This window comes from Capsicum annuum, chromosome 10 (genome assembly GCF_002878395.1).
Source record: "Capsicum annuum cultivar UCD-10X-F1 chromosome 10, UCD10Xv1.1, whole genome shotgun sequence".
Taxonomy (NCBI): Eukaryota; Viridiplantae; Streptophyta; class Magnoliopsida; order Solanales; family Solanaceae; genus Capsicum; species Capsicum annuum.
In genome coordinates, this window is record NC_061120.1 from 125,474,136 (window position 1) to 125,497,661 (window position 23,526).

Here is a 23,526-nt window from a genome sequence, read left to right on the forward strand (position 1 = left end):
ATGTTCTCATTTTGAACTAGGTTCTTTCTTCATCAAGATGGAAGAAGGGTGATCTATTTCTGGATGATGTCAACTCTCAATTGAAGAACAAAAATAGTACAACTGACATTAAATTAGACTCAAGCTCCAATATGAGTTCTACAATTCTCTCTTTTATTTCACTGCTTATTTTGTCATCCCACTCTTGTATGGTGCTCTTGGATTTCTGCTCTTCGTCTTTAGTGGTAATTTGACAATATATGAATGCACAACCTTTTCTAATTTATAATACCATGTTTATATTTGTAGCCTTCTTATCATTTGCTTTTAGGGTAATTACTTGGCATAGTTTTCTTGTTCTTTCTCTTATACAATAAAATTAGTCTAATATAATTATGTTACCGATGTTTAGCTTTTCACAACCAACACACTTGATGAAGCTTCTCCAGGGTTGAAAACAATTTTAAGCTTCAGAGTTCTTGACCAATGGTCTGGAAAGGTAAACAACTCTACCATTTATTTGTCAAATATTGACATTGAAAGAAGAAAATATGTGGCTCTCTCTATTATCCAAATAGCAGCTCAAGCTATGCAAGTTCAATCCCATGTTAGGGTGCTCTAACTATCTTATTTCAACTGCAGGAGTCCCATGTGTCTTTACTTTGTTTTTCATATATGATAAAAATGAGAAAGAAATATATCATCTACTTTATGAGATTGTCTAATTTACATGAAAATTGAAGTCCGATATTTGTAGGAAAATTTTTAGCTCTACAAAAGATAGATAATAGACAGAAATGATCTGATCGAGCTTCTTCCTTATGTTGAGAAACTTTCTTAAGCAGGTTCTTGAAGGTCAAGGACATCAGGATTTTCCTTGTCTATAACAAGTGTTATCTGTTTGTCTGTAATGATAACATGCTATCTAAACTTACTATGAACCCATTTGATATTTAATTTTTTGAACTTATTGAACAATTATGAATCTACAAGGGTGTTCAAGAAATCATCAGAAAGCTAAAGAACTTTTTTTTAGCTGGATCACTTGCAGGTTTACGAAAAAAATAGATGCTAGAACACAAGAAGACGAAGAATACAAGCTACATAGAATATCTTGAAACTTATCGCGAGTAGAACTTGATACTATGTAAAACTTGACTAATCATTTGAGTACGTAACATACATTTTACTTTTGGATTTAGATTACTAGTTTAATTTATTCCATATTTTGGATTATGTGATTATTAATGAATGATTTTGTTTTATGATGTGTGTATAATTATTTATTATAATTTATTATGTATGTAAATACTAATTTTAAATACATCGCAATAGATATTGTTGTAAATGTCATAATAGATATTGTTGCAATGGTTTAATGTCATTGCAATAGCTTCTATTGCAATGGTTAGTAACCATTACAGTACACTACTAGAAATTACCCCTATGGTGATGGTTGCAAAACCATTGCAATAGACAGAAAAACTATTGTCATAGCTCAAACGCAATGGTTCAGCAACCTTCCCATAGGTGGGCACTATGATAGGTCTATAGCAATGGTTTATGCGACGGTTCTAAACCTTCGCCATAGGTCAATCTATAGCGACGGTTTCAGACAACCATCACCATAACTTGACCTATAGCGATGGTTATTTTTTGACTTATCACGATGCCTATTTTCATCTATTGCAATGGTTACTAACCATTGAAATAAAAACTATTGCAACACCATTAAACCGTTGCAACAACATCCATTGTGACGCTTCTTGAATACCTATTATAACACCTATTTTCATCTGTTGCAATAGTTGCTAACCATTACAATAGACTCTATTGCAATGACATTAAATCATTGCAATAGATTCTATTGCAATGAGATTAAACCATTTCAATAGGTCAACCATAGATGAAAATAGACGTCTCAATAAGTCAAAAAATAACCGTAGCCATAGTTCAAGCTATGGCCACGGTTGCAACCGTTGTAATAGATGAAGATAGGCATCTCAATAAGTGAATAAATAACCATCGCTCTAGGTCAAGCTATGGCGATAGTTGTAACCGTTGCAATAGATGAAAATAGGCATTTCAATAATTCAAAAAAAATCGTCTCCATAGGTCAAGCTATGGCGACGGTTGTCTAAATCGTCACCATAGCTTGACCTATGGCGATGGTTCAGACAACTGTCGCATAACTGTTGTCATAGACCTGTCGTAAGGCCCACTTATAGGACGCTTTCTGAACCGTTGAGGTAGAGCTATGGCAACGGTTTTTTTGTCTATTGCAACGGTTTTACAACCGTCACCATAGGGGTAGTTTCTGGTAGTGAATTTTCATTGTTTCAGCCTGATGTAGAGATTGAGCTCACTTCACCATGAATAAAGGATTGAGTGACTACAATTCAAATCACCAAGCAAATACTTAGATATTTATGTTTATTTGATGTCAAATTATTTAGATTTTAAGGATTTAAAATTGTAATGTTCAAGTTATTATACATAAGTTTGTATAAAACCAATTTAACATGATGACTCATAAAGCTTATTAATATGTATTTGTTTGATGAAATTTGATTTATATTGAATACGTTATTTAGTAAAATTATTTATTCATAATACTTTAAAAGCTTGATGTAAATCAAATTTCACATTTTTCATCTTAAAAATGATATTTTGTGGCAGTTGTAAGCTCCACAAATTAAATTGCAAATACTAATTTCATATCACGATATAAACCCATAAAAATTTTATTTTTTAAATATTGAAATTATTTTGTGAAGGTTCTAAAGTGTCACAAATTAATGTCAAAATGCTCCACAAATTCATAAGTCATGTTGTGTCATGCGTCATGGAGATTAATTAAAACCACAACAAATGAGCTTGTGGCAAGGCTAATTGTGGTATTTTTTAAAACCTCTATAATTCAATTTGTGGGGGCTGTAAACTACCACAAATTAACAAAATAACCCTCATAAATTGAGCCTTTTTTGTAGTGAATTAATTTTTTTCATTTCTTGTTCTTGAAAAGGTTTAATAATTTGAAAATTCATCTAGAATAAATTGGAAGTGGTTTGTGAAGTCGACATTATGGAGTACTTTTATATTCTTTTGAACGAGGAGGGGGACAGAGGCATTGAGTTAGGGGAGCTGGAGCACTCGGAGGAGAGCCATGATTTCAGCTACTGTAGGCATTTTAAGGTTGAAGAGGTAAAAGAGGCTATTCATAGGATGTGGAGGGGTAGGGCGATGGGGCCGGATGAGATTTTCGTAGATTTTTGGAAGTATGCTGGTGGGGTAGGTCTAAGGTAGTTGATGGATTTATTTAATGGCATTTTCAAGACTGTGAGAATGCCTGAAGCTTGGAGATGGAGTATGATGATTCCATTATATAAGAATAAGGGTGACATTTAGAGTTGTAACAACTATAGGGGTATTAAGTTGTTGAGTCACACTATAAAGATTTGGGAGAGAGTGGTTGAGCGGAGATTGAAAAGGGTCGTGTCAATTTCAGAGAATCAGTTTGGATTTATGCCTAGTCATTTGATGAATGAGGCAATCCACTTGGTGAGGAGATTGGTGGAGCAGAATAGAGAAAGGAAGAGGGACTTACACTTAGTATTCATCGACCTGGAAAAGGCTTATTATAAGGTCCTGAGGTAGGTTCTTTGGAGATGCTTGGGGGTTAGAGGGGTCTCGGTGGTGTACATCAGAGCTATTAAGGATATGTACGATGGATGGAAGACCAGGGTGAGGACGGCGGACTGAGAGCATTTTTTGATCGAGACAGGGTTGTATCAAGGATCGACTCTTAGTTCATTCCTATTTGCATTGGTGATGGACGTGTTAACATGGAGTATTCACGGTGAGGTGCCTTGGTTTATGTTATTTGTGGATGATGTAGTGCTGATTGATGAGACACGGAGGGGCGTGAAAAAAAATTAGAGGTTTGGAGGCAAACTCTTGAGTCTAATGGGTTCAGGTTGAGTAGGTCCAAGATGAAGTTTGGAATGCAATTTTAGTGACTTAGGGTAGGAGGATGATATGGTGGTGAGGTTGGACTCCTAGAATATTTGTAAGAGGGATAGTTTTAAGTATATTGGGTCTATGATTCAGGGGAATAGTAAGATTGATGGGGATGTCGCTAACCTTATTAGAGATGGTTAGATGAAGTGAAGGCTCGCCTCGGGAGTGTTGTTTGATAAGAAGGTGCCCCTTAAGCTTAAAGGTAAATTCTATAGAGTGGCAGTCTATCCCACCATGTTGTATGGTGCGGAGTGTTGGCCAATCAAACACTCCCACATCCAAAAATTGAAGGTGCCAGAAATGAGGATGTTGTGTTGGATGTGAAGAATTAGTAGAAGGGACAAGGTTAGGAATGACATTATCCAGGAGAAGATGGAAGTGGCTTCGGTGGAGGACAAGATGAAGAGAAGAAGATTGAGATAGTTTGGACAGGTAATGAGGAGGGACGCGGATGACCCAGTTCTTAGGTGTGAGAGGCTAGAATTGGATGGATTCAGGAGGAGTAGAGATAGACCGAAGAAATAATGGAGGGAGGTGATCAGACATAACATGGATCAGCTACAGTTTACTGTGGACATGACCCTAGATAGGAAGATATGGAGCTCGCAGATAAGGGTAGATGGCTAGCGGGAGGGTGTGGGTTGTAGCAAGTCGTGAGGAGGGATCTTGTGTAGCCAGGTTAGTAATCTTAGGACCGTGTGCATAGGTGTCTTTGGTTTGTGAGTGTTTGTAACTTCTAGGTGGGTGCCCATTCATATTTTCTTAGTTCCTATTTTCTTATTTCATGTTACCTTATCTCTCATATTTTGTATTTCTCTGATTTATATTTTATTATTTCTTACGCCCTTCTGTTATGTTATACATTCCCTTGTTTACTATTCTTTATCTTGAGCCAGGGGTCTATCGGAAATAGCCTCTCTACTTCTTCGTAGGTAGTGGTATGGACTGTGTACATCTTGCCCTCCCCAGACCCTACTTGGTGGGAATAAACTGGGTTTATTGTTGTTGTTGTTGTTAATTTGAGATTTTCTTCCTATCAAATAAAAAATTTGTAGTCTAAATTAGCTCTGAGGTGGATAACTCAGATATTTCTAGGAATTTGTTTCATTGGTTTTAATATTGAAGGTAAATGTAGTTTAACTCAATTTGCTCGAATATTATCACTATGTAACTTAGGAATCTTGCTCAAATAACATAGTAGTATAGATAGGATTGAACAACAAACTACTAAAAAGGGGATGCAACCTAAGTGTCACAAGCACCAAGTTCTTTGACTAATTTTGTCAATGTGGTTGAGTATTCTTCAAGAATAGGGGTACTATCATGAGACAACATCTAAGGTTATATGGTCATATCATGCATGCTTACCTATTACATCATAAGACTGAGTTAAATATCTTTAGGCAGAATACATTAGAGGCTCTTAAACTTGTCAGTTTTTTTGTGTTGGCACCTAAATTAAGTCATGTTACTATTGCACATTTAAACCTCGCATAAAGTGTGTCTATTAAGCATACCCATCTAAACGGTCATATATTTAGAACCAGAATTTTCTCAGATCCTTACACGTGAAATCAAATGTTGTCTACATTAATCAAAATACATACTTCATTATTTAGGCGGAAACATAAGCGACCCCCTGAACTTGTAAGTTTTTTCCTTATTGACACCTCAACAAGGTCATGTTTCTATTGAATCTCTGAACTCCTTATAAAATGCACGTGTCTATTAAATCCTCCCATCTGACATGGCACATATCGTGTTCTTCACATTGTTTGAGTGTGTGTAAATGTTAAAAAATTGTTGATATGGACTTGGCAATAATAATAATTCCCCCACCCCCACCCCCTTTTAACATTTTTGACCTAATTTTTTGTCTTTTCTCTTAATCTTCTCTCTCTCTGTCTTCCCCATCTTCAAACTCTAAATTCAAGAACATAAAAGATCTATTAAATCTTTGTCTCTCTTTGTTCTTTATGAAAGTGGTTAAAGTGAGGGGTCATAACAAGATATTTGATCAATCTTTCCATATGAGCATCAAATTTGTCAATAAGTTTGAAGACCCAATTGGGCTTGTTCGCTTTGAATGATGACATTGATTGTTTAATTTGGTTTTCACCGCGCCCAATGAATGCCCCTAATTAGGCAATTCCTCAAATCAGTTTCTATCAACAAACTGGGTGAACCAGTCCCAAGATATGTGGTTTTTCAAACCAAAAGATTTTCCAATATTCCAACTCAAGTCCTCAATCTCCGATTTCGATTCTCATATGGCCCCTAAGTTTTAGATATTCTTTGTTGGGCTTAAGGAAAATAAAGCCGGAGAAATTTGGAATTGCAGATTCTTTTCCAGTCTGTCCAAAAATTCAAATGGAGAAATCATCATTTTAAGGCAGAGAGCAGACATTTTTCGGTAAGTAAGATGGTTTTCATTGACGAATTGTTGATAAAATTTGCTAGAGCTGATATTTCAAAGTACCAAAAATTGATGAAGCCATTATAAGCCAGAACTTCAAAAATACATACACCGATACCAATTGATTATTGAAATTTTAGATATTTTAAAAGATGGAGTGTAAAATAAAATTGGGTGTGGTGTTTTGATTGGTTAAAATTTTCACGTGTGACAAGTTTGATTCACGCTCATAACTCGTAACAAATACAAGCTCAAAAAATATTTCACGTCAGAAGATTATGTTTAATTGACACATTCTATGAAAGCTTAGGTCTTCAATAGAAAGATGACATAATTAAGGTGTCAACATGAGAAAAAATAAGTTTAGGGAGTTACTTATGTATTTCTCCTTTTATTTAATACTACATCCAGGTAAAAATAAACCCAAAAGACAACTTTGACACTTTATTTCCCACAAAACTCTTCTATCCCCACCCAAAGTTCATCCTTGTCAAAAAAAACCCTAGAAAATTTATTTAATTTCATTAACTCTCTCACAATATGTGAAGAAGATATAAAATAAAAGAAGAAATTTATTTGGATTTTAATTTCAATTTCATTAGTTTCACCCATATTTAATCCATGTAGTTGAAGAAAATAAAATTTATATGGAAGATAAATTCAACATTGCTATTCGATGAGAAGTACCTTCAAATGAAAAGAGAGAAATTCTTGAGCTTAATATGTTAACAATGGAAGTAAGATGAAGAGAAAAAAAGAGGTGAGAAATAAAAGAAAAGTTGAAGAAATTAGGGCTAAATAATAATAATAATAATAATAATAATAATAATAATAATAATAATAATACCATTGCAAACCCAACATCAATGATTTTTTTTACATTTCACAGACAGTTAGGTCAAGCGGGTGTGCTTAATAGATACACTTTATGAGAGGTTCAGGAATTCAATAGGGACATGACTTAATTAAGGTGTCAACTAAAAAAAACGACAAGTTCGATGAACTGCTTATTTATTCTTTCATATGATTGATATATTGACCCACTAATCACTTTAATATAACATAATCAATCATTAAGGGAACCGAGAATGTGCTTAAATCATCTTAATTAAAACAAGCGCCAACTGGTTCTTTTCTATGTTGCTCAAAGCGCAGGGTAAATTTAGGATTTGAAGGTTGTGGGTGCTCACTTCCTTTAAGATAAAACAACGTGTTGCTACTACGAATTGAACCCACACCACTTTGGACATCAAGGTGCTTAATTTCCATACCAGAGCTAAAGAACCCAACAGTCATTTGTGTCTATGAGTGCTTAACAATACATTATAATCGATTTTACTGTATTTCTACATAAATATATAAAAATTTTATCGGGACCAATAAGGTGCTCAAGCACCCGACACGAACTACGTGGGTCCACAACTGTCAAAGCCATGATAAAAGAATGAGCAATCCACTCCTTAGTCTTATAGATCATAGAAATATATCCCTTTCATTGTCACTTAAGAAGATGTGTATAACATTTACTATATCTTTTCATCTAAAAATATTTGTTCTTTACAATGTACAGAAATTGTATTATCATAAAATATTGAAACCTGTTCAATTATCATATTATAATCTTTTAGTTGTTGTTTGATACATATTAAATGTGTACATCATGTAACAATAATTACATAAGTAGCTTCTACAACAAATATTACCATAAATTTTTTTTCAAGAGATCAAGCAAGAGCCTAGATGATGAGTTAGGATCGTGTATTGATTGAATTAGTTTGATTCTAAAGGTTATCAATTTTATTTATTGGTTATTAATTTGTATACATTTTAAATAATTATGTTATCAGTTAACGAGTTACCGGATATGTCATGATTCAAAATTCAAAGGATATGATGTCACCTACCTGATTCCATATGTAAGGTGCAAAAAATAAATAAATGAAACTCAAATAAGAGACTTTAAACTAAAGGCAGGCGAACTATATATAGATCAACCTTGAAATTAAATAAAATACAATTCAACTTTTAAAATCTAACATCGTCAATAAAGAGCACTAATAAACTGACAGAGAATAAAAAATACATAATTTTGTCCCATGAAAGTAATATAAAGACGAATATATTTGGTATGCTCCTATATTGTGTTGCACATGCTTCTCTGCATGTACTATTGTGTACACTGTTAGGGTTTTTTCTCTGATTTCCTTATCAAAATAAGTTTTACTTTTTCTTGTAGGAAACTAAAAGTAATCATAAATACTTTTACTTTTCCTAAAAGAAAATATAAAACTTTTTCATATTTGGTAAACCTCTTCCTTAGAGGGAAGGTTTTGGACATCTTTAAATAGAAGACCTCCTTCTCATACCATAACACAATAGCACCAACAATTTAGTGTATTATTTTATGTGTCGTCTGAATTATCGTCACATGGTTGCGCCCTCTCGATTTCGAACACAACAAGTGGTATCAGAGCTTATGGTTCAAAGATCCAAAAGTTTGGTGAAACGAGATTAAATAGGTTCAAAGCGATTTAAAATCAAGATGCAACCAGTTTGGCGATAATGAGTATTTTGTGTAACTACATGTGGAGATAATTGTCAATCATATTTCAATAATCCTGTTGTCACATATTTAAAAATAAAGCTCACTTTTAACCCTGCAAAGGGCTCCATATTTTTTAACCCGAAAAGGGCTGATATATTTTGACCCAAAGAGGCTCAATTTTTAAAGCATGTCAAACAACAGTGATATATGAAAAATATGTGAAGAATGAAGATTATGCACAAGAAGAAGGAGGATCAAGAATATTTTACAGAAAATCAAGCCAATAAAAAGGGAGATTTGTTAAGGTTTTTTTCCTGATTTTCTTACCAAAATTAAGTTTTACTTTTTTTCTTAAAAGGAAAATAAAAGTAACCATAAATACTTTTACTTTTTCTGAAAGAAAAATATAAAACTTTTCCATACAAAACTTTTCCTTGGAGGAAAGATTTTTGACATCTATAAATAGAAGACCTCCTTCTCATACCATAACACAATAGCATCCACAATTATTCTTTAAAGAGTCTTTGTTTAGGGAGAGATTTCTCTTAGTAAGTTTTAGGTTTTTCAATTTTATTTTTAATATGTAGGCCGTTTGGCCAAATCATATCAATAATACAGTTTTTTAGTATTTTTTTTATGTGTCATCTGAATTATCGTCTCATGGTTTGCAAACTATAAGCTTCCGCATGACCCTCTCTCGATTTCAAACCCAACATACACGTAGGTACATTTACGGATTGTTTTTTCCATTTTTACATTACTTTTTTACAAACCTTTCTTTCCTTTTCATTTTTATAGACAGTGACATCACTAAAAAAAATCTTCTCGAATTCTGCATTACAAAGCTCTACTGATATTCGTTAGTTTTTCGATCTATGGAAGTTATCAGGTCTAATTTCTTCCATCCTCTTTTTCTTGTTTATAATATATGTAAGATTTTTTTTTCGATATTTTTATTCTTGATGAGTTTCATTTGTGATTTTTCTATTTTTGTTGTGTTTTATTTGGTTTTGAGTTGTTTATAATAGAAATGAAGAAGCTGGATCAAATTTCAGACGGGGAGCTCACCAGAACAAATCCAACACAACATGATCTCATGCTTTGTGGCTTACACTGGGACTGAGATCTATGCCGAAAGGATACAGAAATAGAATGGGTATGGTCAATTTATACTCAGTAAGCATCATAGGTCGATCAAGAAAAGCAGAAAATAAACACATATAAAGGATATTATGACCAATATTTCTACCTGCATACAGAAATGTTCCCAATGATTGCTCCAATTTTATCTCCTAACAATATTAAAATTTCAAGTATAATAATAGTATAAGAATGACTACATATGAATACATAAAGGAAAACTAAAGATTAATGCAAATAATGTAATACAATGGTATGATAAGGATAAAATGTCTTAATATCACCTTGTATACACCTTTCGAGCATGAGATTTTGGGACAAGAATCATGGGGGGTTCACAATCCATATACGATCATAATCATATATCTCAATCAACCTTATCGACACATTCCTCAATCAAGGAATGTTATAAATTGTTTTTTATTTTTTCAAAATTAATATTCCCAGCGGTATCAATTTGATGAATATGGATGAACGAAATGAGGATACATGCTCATAATCAAAATAATATAATATAATGAATAAACTTAATAATGGCATAAAGAACTCAATTTTTCTCAAATCTCAATAGATCATATATAAGTGATCGCATGACACCACAGTGATAAAGAGTCATGTAAAACATCAATAATTTTAATTCAAGCCATCACTCGAGCATTACAATAATAATAAAGGCAAATAATGCTCAAATAAGATCCATACGAGCCCCCACACGAGCATCACAATAATAATAATCTTTCAAGTCAATAATATTATTCACATAAGTCCCACACAGGAAGTAAGACAAACTAATAATCTCAAAAGATGAGTCTCATAATAAAATATCCAATGCATACCATACTTAAAATGAATAATTAACTATATAGCCCGATTTGAAGAAAGTTCAGCCATGACCTACCTCAAAAAGTTAAAAAACGAGCCTTCAAACCTCCAAAAAGGAACTTTTTCTTTTTTTGCGGGCTCAAAATAGACTCAATATGTTGAAAATGTAATCTACATATCAAAAGGAGTCTATTGATACTCATATTAGTTACTTTACTCTGAGTTCAAAAATAGTTCAAAAATTGACCCTAAAGAACATAATAATAAAATTAAAATTTCATTGAAGAATCATGTTTTCCACATTTTAAGAATTTTAAATGTAAAAGCCCATTAAAAATAAATTAAAATCAAGCTTGATATTGAAGAAAAATCTATTTTCTTACTTATAAAGTAAAATTTTAAGTTTTGAATATAAAATCAATGGGTAATGGTAGAAAGAAGATTTAGAAAGTTAATCAAGCAAGTTTGATGAAGAATCTTCTTGAAATCACCAGAAATTGATGTCTCAAGGTCCAATAATGGAGAAAATTGTGAAATAGAGTTTAAATACTATTCTGATGAACATTACCTTCTATACGTGTGCAGCAAACACAATGCATGTGCATAGAAGGAATTCAACTCGGCCCAGCTAAATGTACTATACATGTGATACAAATAGGCCGCATACGCGGTCACCGATTGGTGCGTAATTGTATACACGAGCCAGGGCTGCATGCACATAGAAGGACCACCTGATGCACTAGTAGTTGTGTATCAGTTGAAGCTCAAGTGCAACCAAAACTCTGAGCAGACCTTTGAGATTCATTTGGGACCTTAAAATAATAAACCTATAATGTTACTAGGCTAATTTTGACATTTTGAACTCAATGGAATCATCAAATTTATTGAAAGAGAACATTTTCAATAAGTTAAATCCATAACCCATTTAAGATATGTTTAAATAATTTCTCATCTAATAGGTCAAAAATAAATATAAAAATTCGGTACCCAAGCCAACTGCGCTACAAACCCAAAAATAATATTTTAGATCTAATGAAATTGACAGAATCACCATTTTACATTTGTATAAAAAAATTATTCAAAGTCACATTAATCACTTTCAAGACTACTCAAAACCTGTAACTTACTCAAATCGCTCTCAAATTTTTAGGAGACCGTACCAACGATACCCACAATCCATAAATGATATACGGCAACTATAAAAAGAGGAAAATAGTCAAAATACAATAAACCTAAAAATCACAACAACAGTTGTTATATTATCTACCACTAAAACCCGTATTCGTCCTTGAATGGACAAGCAAAGAAAGTACCTGAACCGTTATAAAACTAGGGGTAGCTACTCTGTATATTAGACTCAACCTCCCATGCAACCTCCTCAATTGGGTGATGTCTTCATTGAGATTTTACAGAATCAATATGCTTGGACCTCAACTTCCTAGTCTATTTATCTTGAATATCAATAGGCTCCTCCTTAAAGGATAAATCTGATCTAATGCAATTGAATCTTATCCGATCACATAAGTATCTTCTACACAGTATTTCTTCAACATCGAGACATAGAATACTGAATGAGCAAGTGATAGATATAGAGGCATAGAATACTAAATGTACAATTGATAGATGCGGAGTCAAAGCTAACATATACGCTACACCTACAAACTTCTTAAGAATCTTTTAAGGCCCAATAATCTCAGACTAAGTTTTCTTTCTCCCCAAATTTCATCACCCCTTTCATGAGTAATACCTTCAATAAAACCTAATCACCAAGCATGAATGATATATCATGAATTTATCAATTGGCCAATAACTTTTTTGCCTACTTTTGTAAGCCACACACCTCTATTGAATCAACCTCCCTTGATCCATTGACTCTCTAAACAAATTGGTTCCCTAAGGACTAACCTCGAATGAATCAAACCATCTCATATAAGATCTACACCTCCATTCATACAAAGCCTCAAAAGGATCTATCTGAATATTAGAATGATAATTGTGGTTGTAGGCAAACTCTGATAAGGTCAAGAACTGGTCCCAATAACAAAAAAAACATAACACCTACTCGAAGCATGTACTCAAGCACCTGAATAGTCCTCTTTGGTTGTTCATCTGCCTGAGGGTGAAAAGTTATGCTCATCTCATGTTGAGTACCTAACTCACTCTGCATAGAACACTAAGCCAACTCATGGCATACAAACGCGACCACCAATCTTTAAAACACCCTCAAGATTAAGAGATGTAGTCTTTGCCTCACTACTCAATGCTTCATCATGAATCACTTTCAATTTTTTATGATTAAAATATCTAGCTAGAGATTTGCTCTATCAATAAGAAACTAGCCTCAACATATGACAAAACACACCTAAGTGTTGAAATATCAAATCGAACCAACTAGCTAACCAAAGGCTAAATGTCTAAGTCTAAAGGTTGCCCCTCCACCATAAGATAAGACAAAATCACCATATTTGATGCCTTCTAAATCAAGGAATCCACTATTAGCATTGTCCAAATGATAAAGAATAGTGCAATCATAGCTAGTCTACAAATCTAACTATATACATTGTCTCATATTAAGATATTACTTAGTGAAGCGGCTATAAAGGATATATTTATTGGAGGAAATATCACAATAAATTCTATTCTTGTAGTATCTCCATAATTTAAATACAAGCACAACTGCGTTAACCCTAAATCATGTGTATTGTAGTTCTTCTTATGATCCTTCAACTGTTAAGAAGCATAAGCAATAACCTTACCCTTTTGCATAAGCACACTACCCAAGCTGACCCATAAAGAATCATTAAACACTGTGAAATCCATGTCCTTCTCAGTCAAAATTAAGATTAAAGCTGAAGTTAACAATTTCTTAAGCTGTTGAAAGATCTTCACACAATCAACTAACCACTAGAAAATAATCTTTTTCTGAATCAACATAGGCAAAAGAGCTTCTATAGAAGAGATGCCCTGTATAAATTACAGATAAAAGTTGGCTAACCCAATAAAACTCCAAAGCACAGTGGGATTAGTCGGTCTAGCCCAATCATGAATTGCTACTACCTTGATTGTATCGACTATATTACGATCCTTGCTTACTACATGACCCAAGAAACAAAACAGAATCCAATCAAAACTCGAACTTAGAGAATATAGAGAACTTCTCATCTCTTAATCTCTGAAGTATAGCCCTCAAATGCCTCACATGGTTAGCCTCATTCTTGAAATAAACCAAGGTATCATAGATGAAGAATCACAAAAGAATCAAGATAAGGATGAAACACTATGTTCATCAACTCCATAAATGTTATCAAGGCATTAGTCATCCCAAAAGATATAACCAATAACTCATAATGGTCATATCGTGGCTGAAAATCCATCTTTGAAACATCCAAAGCTCTAATACTCAATTAATGGTAACCAAATATCAAGTCAAGATTAAAAAATTCAAAAACACCCTGAAGTTGATTAAATAAATCATCAATACAAAAAAGAGGATACTTATTCATGATGTTCACTTAATTTAGTTGTTGATAATCAGTACATGTATTCATGGATCTATCTTTCTTCTTCACAAACAAAATAGGAGCACCCTAAGAAGATACACTCGATATAATAAAACCGTACTCAACAAATCTTGTAATTGCTCTTTCCATTCCTTTAATTCCACTATGACTATTCTGTAAGAAGAAACAGACATAGGATTGGTGTCCAGCTTAACATCATGGCTAAATCAATACCCCTATATGGAGGAATACCAGATGAGACCATAGAAAACACGTCCATGTACTCTTTAACAACTCGTACAGTATTTAAGAGAGGCAGTAAATCAATACTAGTATTGCATATATAGGCCAAATAAGAAAACATACTTTTTACCATGCGCCAATACATAGAAAAGATGTAACCTCCTTTGGACACGAACTAGGTGTACTCTTTCACTTTAATCTCGGCACACTCGTAGAAGCTAAGGTCATGGTCTTGGCCAAAAATCCCAAATACCTCATGATAAGGATACAACCAATCCATATCTAATATGTCTTTAAAATCAACCATATCTAGGATAATCAACACCATCTAAGTCTCATGTACTAAAAAGGTTATTATTCATGATCGATACACTCGATCCACCACTAAAGAATCACCTACAAGGGTAGAAACATGAATAGAAAAAGCAATGGACTCACATATAGCATCAATTCCAGTAGCAAAATATGTAGACACATTAGAGAATATACACCCAGGGTCAAAAAATATTAAAGAAGGACAATGGCAAACTAGGACAATATCTATAATCACTACATTAGAGGCCTCTACCTCAGCTTTCCTAGGAAAATCATAGGATTGACCACGTTCACTATTATACCGAGTGACTCCTCATCTACTACCATGAGCTCGTTTATCTCCACCTTTGCTGCCTCTAGAACCACCTCTACTTCCTTGTGTACCCCTCTAACTGCTGACACTAAAGTCTAACAAAGCTAAAACTGAGGAGCCTAATGGGGATAACCAATCATAGATGGGGAATATTCCTTGGTAAGTGCCCAAATATACCACAAATAAAGAACCTTTTACTAAAAAAGTCACATTGATAGGACCTAGAAAAATTTGAATAAAACTCATGACCTGTATGGCCTGATCTTTGACTACTTAAAGTCTCAAAAACCATAATCCACTATCTAAACTCTACAAGATTTCCTGAATTGATTTTCCATAACAACCATGACTTTGCCTGGGAAATCTTAACCTTTATATGAATGAAAACTAAAATTACCCTAATGATATATTATTTAGGTACCATTACTTTGAATACCTGGGGAAATAATTTAAATCATATTGGCATGATCCACTATACTTTGAAAAGAAGCATCATAAACCACTAAATGAATAATCATCAATTGGTAATAACTAGTCAAACCCTTAAAGAACTCCTTGATCTCTCAGTGTAACACCTTCAACTTCTATTCATGTCTGTAGTGTATTTTATAGATGTTTAAGGTCATAAAATAAGGTCATTTACCCTTATAAAGGTTGGAAAATATTTGGGGTAAGTCTTAGGTCAAAAAAGGATATTATAGACCTAAATGAGGGGTTGTGCACTGCACTTGGGGACCTCAACTTTAAACCTTGCATCGCATAACACCTTCTAGTTGGTCACTAGGAGGGCCGTGTGATAGGCCTACCGGGAAAGATTGGGTGTCATGCTATAGGTGTGCCACGCACCCTCCACGAAGGTGTAAAAGTTCCATTTTTCATTAAAAATTAAAAAGTTCTATTTTTTCTTTAAAAATTAAGGTTAATTTTTTCCTTTTACCTACATGTAACCTCTCTAAATCCATCTTTATCTTAAAAATAGTCCATAAGACTTAGAAAAATATTTTAGAAGCACTCATACTCCTCTCCAATCTCAAGAAAACAAAAGCAAGGATTTTTCTTAGAAATTCAACCTACAAAGCCCCAAACTCAAACTTTTCTCCAAGAAGTCATCAAGTTAAAGTATGTGGGATTTCAATAAGGATTCTCTTTCATCCTTTTTCCCAAAAATATCTTTTTCTTTAATGAATTTTGAAGTTACCAGCTATGGTTCAAACCTAATTCCCACGATCTTGAATTCCTTGCTCCTAAATGAATTTATTTATGAAGTATTACTAAATTTATGACCTTGTTGATTTATTTATCATATTGTCAATTGTTTAATCGTATAATATATTCTTACCATCATTCTTAATATAAAATCTCATTTTTAGTAAATATTACATGATTTTTTATACGACATGACTTATACAACATGAACTTAGTATTAAAAACTTAGGTTTATCATTAAACTAATGGATTTGACTTAAGACTTCAAAACGTATGCAGAATCATGAATGATTTTTTCTAGATTCATAAACTAGTTATGCTTACTTTATGATAAATTTTATGTAGCATGAGCATCAGTATGATTATTGGTAGTAGTATTCAGCACCAAGAAGATATGAGTTCAACGTACCCAAGTTCTATAACTATGTGCCACCATAGTTTATATTTGACTAAATGGGTTCAGTTTAGTGATCACACCAATCAAGGCTTTGTACCTCTAGCACGGTATTGCAGCCTTTCAACGAGGCATATGTTAGAATTCATTGCTCACATGGTTTATGTAGTTTAAAAGAGTCTCCCACGGTAATGTAGTTTTATAAATAAGTGTACACAACTCACTAACTTTACTAAATCATATTTTGTTACTCTACACTTTATGACTTATCACTTTCCAGCTTTATTCATGAAAAATAGTGAGTGTTATACACTTAGCATGCATGACTTCATTTCTTGATTTATAGCATTTTTTAATAAGCATGCACCCCCATAAGCTTAGTATATTTTATATACACTAACAACATATTTTGGTGTTCATCCTCAGTAACATAATTAGATGTGATCACCTTGCTTACTTGATGTGCCATGGTTTCATGAACTTTTGATGCTTAAAATAAGAAAATTATGCAAGTACTAGGTTCTTTTGTTAGATTTGATGTATTTTTATATTGGTTTTGTAGGAAAACTGATTTTAGAGTAGAAGAGGATAAAAAAAAGAAGAAGTATAGCTAAGAAGGCTACTTACAGACCCACTTAAGTTAGCTCGTAAGTAGCAGACTAAAGTTCTGAAGGATGGATTTTTCTCTGAGACCTACGAAGGCCTACTTACAGGACGTAAGTGGTACCTCATAGGTACCCCTCATAATTAAAATTCAAAAGCTTGTTGATTTCCACTGAGACCTACAAACCCACCTAGGGATCATAGGTATTACCTACAACACGTAAGTGGGGTCTTAGGTAGGTGCCAACTTGATTTTTCCTACTTTGTTTTGGATAGGATTTTTGGTTTTTATGATCTAAACTATCCATTGACATTTTATTATTAGGTTAAGCATTTTACATACTTATAACATTATATTGGATTTGAGATATACTTTTTATCTTGGAATACTTGTCCTTGACTTTTAGGGTTTGGTATTAATTTGAGATTCTATTTTTTAGTCTTAATCAATATGAGATTATTTATATGCTTTAAATTATATATTTTATTAGTGTTCTCAAAACATGAGTAGATAAACCTCTTAACTAGGGTTGTGAGAACCCTGATGGTATAACAAAGTAGAAGAAGTGCAAAGTCATTCTTGAATTGTGCTTTTGCATTTATTGTGATTTCCTTTATAGTAATTACTTTTTTGGCGATTGTAGATGTTAAAAACCTACTTGTATTTAATACTAACTCAAAAGAGAAGTTAATATTAGGAAAAAAAGATCACAACAGTAATTTGAAGCTACTAAACTTTATCTAATTAACTTAAAACTGATAGAAGATAGTTAATCTGTGATATAGGACAAAGGTTAGTAATGTGCCACTATAAGACCGAGAGAAGATAGTTAATATGCGATATAGGACAAGGTTTGGTGATACTTAACTTGTTAGATTCTACATAGAAGGCACTGAGATAGTTTAATGAGCATGATTAGTCTGTGAAGTTAGGAAGTCAGGGGGAACGTAATCCTAGCGATTGTCATATTAATTTCAACCTAAAGTGTTCAATATTTTGTTACTACTACTATTCTTACAAAATTCCCCCATTTACTTTCTGTACTTTCCGAATACATCAGCAAGTTCTTGATAAAATATTCATTTTATTCCCTATGGGTTCAACCCCAACCTTTGTTGGGTTATATATTTGATATCAACTGCATTATACTTTCTTGGAGGTGTAATTTGGGCAACATCATTACTCCTATTAGTTGGTAAGTCCTCATGTTTCAAGGACTTGGATATGATTCATATCTTCTTTAGTAGTTCACTTTTATATTTAGTTTTGACTTCATAATTTTTGGCCAGCTGGGGGTTTTGTCCCAAGTGGCTTTTCATTATGGTAGAGGCTTGCCCAGACTTAATGGTTTTTTTAGTTATTTCTTATGTTTTGCCTATTTTCAGTTTATTTTGACAGCCTTGATACTTTGTAAACTTGTTTATAAATAAAATGTTAACTTCTGCTCGTGTTTAAGTGAGTTGTGTATGATCAATTGTTGAGTAGATACCACTGGTTATATTTGGGCACTTGTAGTTTTAACCATAGTGTAGCATGCAGGGGGTAGTGTCGGGGCATTACAAACTTGTTAATAGCCTAAGTTTTAAAGAGTCCTAGGGAGTCTGACAAGCCGTATTAATTAGAATCTTGGCCATGGGTATGAAGAGTGCCACACTAATTGAGTAAGAAGCTACAAGACGTTATTAGGAATCTTCTCTTTTTTCATGCTTTTTATCACGCTTTAGAGTTGAACTTTATATATCTTCTAACTTATACTTTTCATATTATGTAAAATGCCTCCACTCAAAACTTATATTCACAAAAATGTGAACCATCCAATCCACCACCACCTATGGATATTTTGAATGAAAATGTATCCAATGCTGAGTTTTGGACTACCTTAGTGTTAGATCAAGTGGTGACTACTCAGGCTAATCAAATAGCGATAGTCCCTATTTAGCAGAATAATAACTCAATCGCAGCCAAAAATTAAGATTTCATAAGGATGAATCAACCTATATTCTTTGGTTAAAAAAAGGTTGAAGATTCATAGTTCTATTAAGAAGTTTACTCAAATTATGCATGAAATTCAATTAGAGAGTGTGGAGTTGGCATTATACTAGTTAAAGGATATTACTCATTATTTGTATAAGCAGTGGAAGGAAGGTAGACTAAGAATATAGCCTCAATAGATTGGAATGTGTTTAAGACAACTTTTCTTGATAGGTTCTTTCTTCGTAATATAAGGGATGCTAAATTTTAAGGGTTTATAAATCTCAAGCAAGGTTCTATTTCGGTGAAGGAATACTCTAAAATTCACCCAAGTTTCCATGTATGCTCTAGATATGATGGTTAATTCGAGAGATTATATGCGTAAATTTATTACTAGTATATCTTAATTGGTGATCAAAGAGTGTAGGATTGCTATGCTAATTGGGGAAATAGATATGGCCCGACTGATGACTCTGCCCAACAGATTAAGATGCAAAAGTTAAAGGAACTGGTGCGTGAAACTAATAAGCCTAGGACCATACAATTTGAGTATAGTCTATACAAGTAAAGAGGAGGAGTCCTTCATAGTTTCAAATTCATTTATTAGCCAATGCACTATCTTCAGCTAGTATCCCCAGACCCATGACCAACCAAAAACAGTGGGCATGACACCAACCACTAAATCTCAGGATAGCAATATTGGAGGATGTACCTATCTATCTGGTAGAAAGTATTAAAATAATCATCAAGGATAATGTTTTTTTGAAAATAAAGGTTGTTTTGGATGTTGCAAACTAGGTCACAAGTTTAGGGAGTGCCCCTCGACTAGGTAGAGGAATAGAGATACTTGCTCTTAGGGTTAGTCCATTACTTTACTATTTCAGTCACCTAGCTCAACAAATAGGTTAATTTATCTAGTACCGGTGGTGGTCAGTGCCAGAATCAATTCTATGCTCTATCTTCTCATCAAGAGTAGGAGAGTTCCCCAGATGTAGTCACTGGTAAACTTCATATCTTTCATGTTAATGCTTATGTGTTGTTATATTAGGGGTCAAACATCTCTTTTGTAACCCCATTTATTGTTGTTAATTTTGGTGTTAGTCCTGTAAGTCTTTTCAAGCCTTTTTTAGTTTCCACCCCTGTAGGAGAGTCAATTATTACTTAAAGAATTTACAGAAATTTTCCTATTACAGTCCTTCATAGGGACACCTCAGTAGATTTAATAGATTTGGTGATAAGGGATTTTTATGTTATTCATAGCATGGATCAACTCCCTTCATTCTATGCTTCAGTTGATTGTCAAACTCAAGTGGTAAAATTCAAATTTCCTAACGAGTTAATTTGTGAGTGGAAAGGTAGTCTAGTGGTAGCTAGAGGTTATTTTATCTTCTATAATATGGAAAGAAAACTAATATCTAGAGGGTGTATCTATTATTTTGTCTGAGTTAAGGATACTATGTTTGAGACCCCAAACCTCTAGTCAGTTCCAGTAGTTAATGACTTTCCTGAAGTCTTTCTAGAGGACCTACTTGAAATTCCTCCTGATAGGGACATTGAATTTAGAATTAACATTTCTCTAGATAGCCAACCCATTTCTATCCCTCCTTATAGACTGGATCTTGTAAAGCTTAGGAGTTGAAATATCATCTTAAGGACCTCTTAGATAAGGGTTTTATCAGTCCCAATGTTTATATATGGGGTGCACCAGTTTTATTCATGCAAAAAGATATTGGTACTCTCAAAATATGTATTGACTATAACAGTTGAAAAAGGTCATCATCAAGAACAAATATTCCATCCCTAAAATTGATGACCTGTTCGACCAACTTTAGTGTGCTCATTGTATTTCCAAAATTGACCTAAAGTTAGGATATTATCAGCTAGAAGTCAGGGAGTGTGACATCTCAAACACTACTTTTAGAACCCAGCATGGTCATTATGAGTTTGTGGTTATGTCTTTTAGATTAACAAAAGCTCCTGCAGCTTTTATGGATTTAATGAATAGGATTTTCAAGCAATATCTAGATATATTTATCATTATCATCAGTGATGGCATACTTATGTATTCTCAGAGTGAGGAGGAGGATGTAAACCACTTGAGAATAGTGTTGTAGACCCTTAAGGATCATCATTTAGTTGCGAAGTTTAGTAAGTATAAATTATGGTTAGAGTCTATCAATGTTTTAGGACCTGTAATTTTGGGTGAAAGTATTCTTGTAGAACCTTAGAAAATAGATGCAGTAAAGCATAGGGCTAGGCCTATTAGTCAATCCGTTATGAGCTTTTTGGGCTTAGATGGTTATAAAAGGAGATTTATTGAAGGTTTTTCTTTAATAATTGCACCATTGACCAAGTTGACACAAAACAAGGTAAGGTTTTAATAGTAAGATAGGTGTGACAAAAGTTTTCAAAATTTGAAGGATAGGCTTACTTTAACACTAGATTTACTTTGCCAAAGGGTTTAAATGAATTGTGGTGCATTGTGATGCCTATAGAGTTAGGCTATGCTGCATTTTAATGCAAAATAAAAGAGTGATAGCTTATTCCTCTAGATAACTAATGGACCATTAGAAAAATTATCCGAACCATGACTTAGAGTTGGCAACAATAATTTTTTTCCCTAAAAATTTGGAGACATTAATTAAATGGAGTACATATTGATGTTTTCACCAACCTCACTCCAATATGTGTTTAACTAGAAAGAGTTGAATCTTTGCCAAAGAAGGTGGTTAGAGTTGTTGAAAGACTATGAAATAAATATGTTCTACCATTTAGGTAAAGCATATGTGGTTGCAAATTCTCTGAGTAGATTGTCTATAATACTATGTTGCATACGAGAAAAAAAGTTTGGCTAAATAGGTGCATAGATTAGCTCATTTGGTAGATCATCTAATTGATACAAAGGATGGTCGGTTGATGGAACAAAATGTTTTAGAGTCATCTCTTGTATAAGAGGTAAATGAAAAACAACTTGATGATTCTATTCTAAGTCAGTTGATTGATGTAGTTTATCAATAGATGGTGGAGATTTTTTCTCAAGGGGGGGAGGACGAGGGGATAGAGTTCTTCACTATCAGGGTTGTTTGTACTCTCTTAGTGTTGATGTGTTGAGAGATAGGGTATTAACATAGTCTCATAGTTGTAAGTATTCAATCCATCCAGGTGCCACAAAGATGTATCATAACAGAGAGACATAACAAAGGTTTGTGTCTAAGTATCCCAATTGTTAGCAACTGAAAGTTAGATATCAAAGGACGGGAGGCTTGATTTAATGTATTAGGAAATGAACTTGGAAGTAGAAGGTTATCAATATGAATTTTGTTATGAGGCTTCCTCGTAATAAGAGTCAACATGATTCAATTTGGTTCACTGTATATTGAATAACTAAGTCAGTCCACTTTTTGCAAGTCAAAACCTGAGATCTAGTGAAGGATTATGCAAAATTGTACATCTATGAGTTAGTAAGACTTCATGGGGTTCTCTTGTCTATATTCTCAGCTCAAGGTACCCAATTCACCTCTCAATTTTGGAAATTATTTTAGAAGGGTCTTGGTATGAGAGTAAAGCTTATTAGTACTTTACTGGGACTAATCCTTCTCCTTTTAACATCATAAAAAAGTAAAAATAATAAACCAACATAATCAATAGGTGTAATAGGTTAACTTATGGCAATCGAGGTAACACTAACATGAATGAATAATTCATTAAGAGAGAAATATGATAGGTATAATTAAATAAGTTCTATTCATATCATAGTAGAGTAAGTACTATACATAGCCATTCAAAAACATAACGTACCATATATAATAGTCACAGTGACTAAAAAGGGAAGCTGACACATAGAGGACTTTGAAACAATACAATTTGAGGGGAAGCTTAAGAGAGAAAAGGTTTGGGAATAAGAGATCTAAAGAGCATATCCATTCTGGCACTCACAGTAGTATTAGCATTCAGAAGGTGCTTTGTAAGATCCTCAACATCAGCATTGAGTAACTTGACCTCTCTAGTTAAAGTAGTGACCTGGGTTTTCAATGCTACATTTTCAGCCTTTAGCTCTT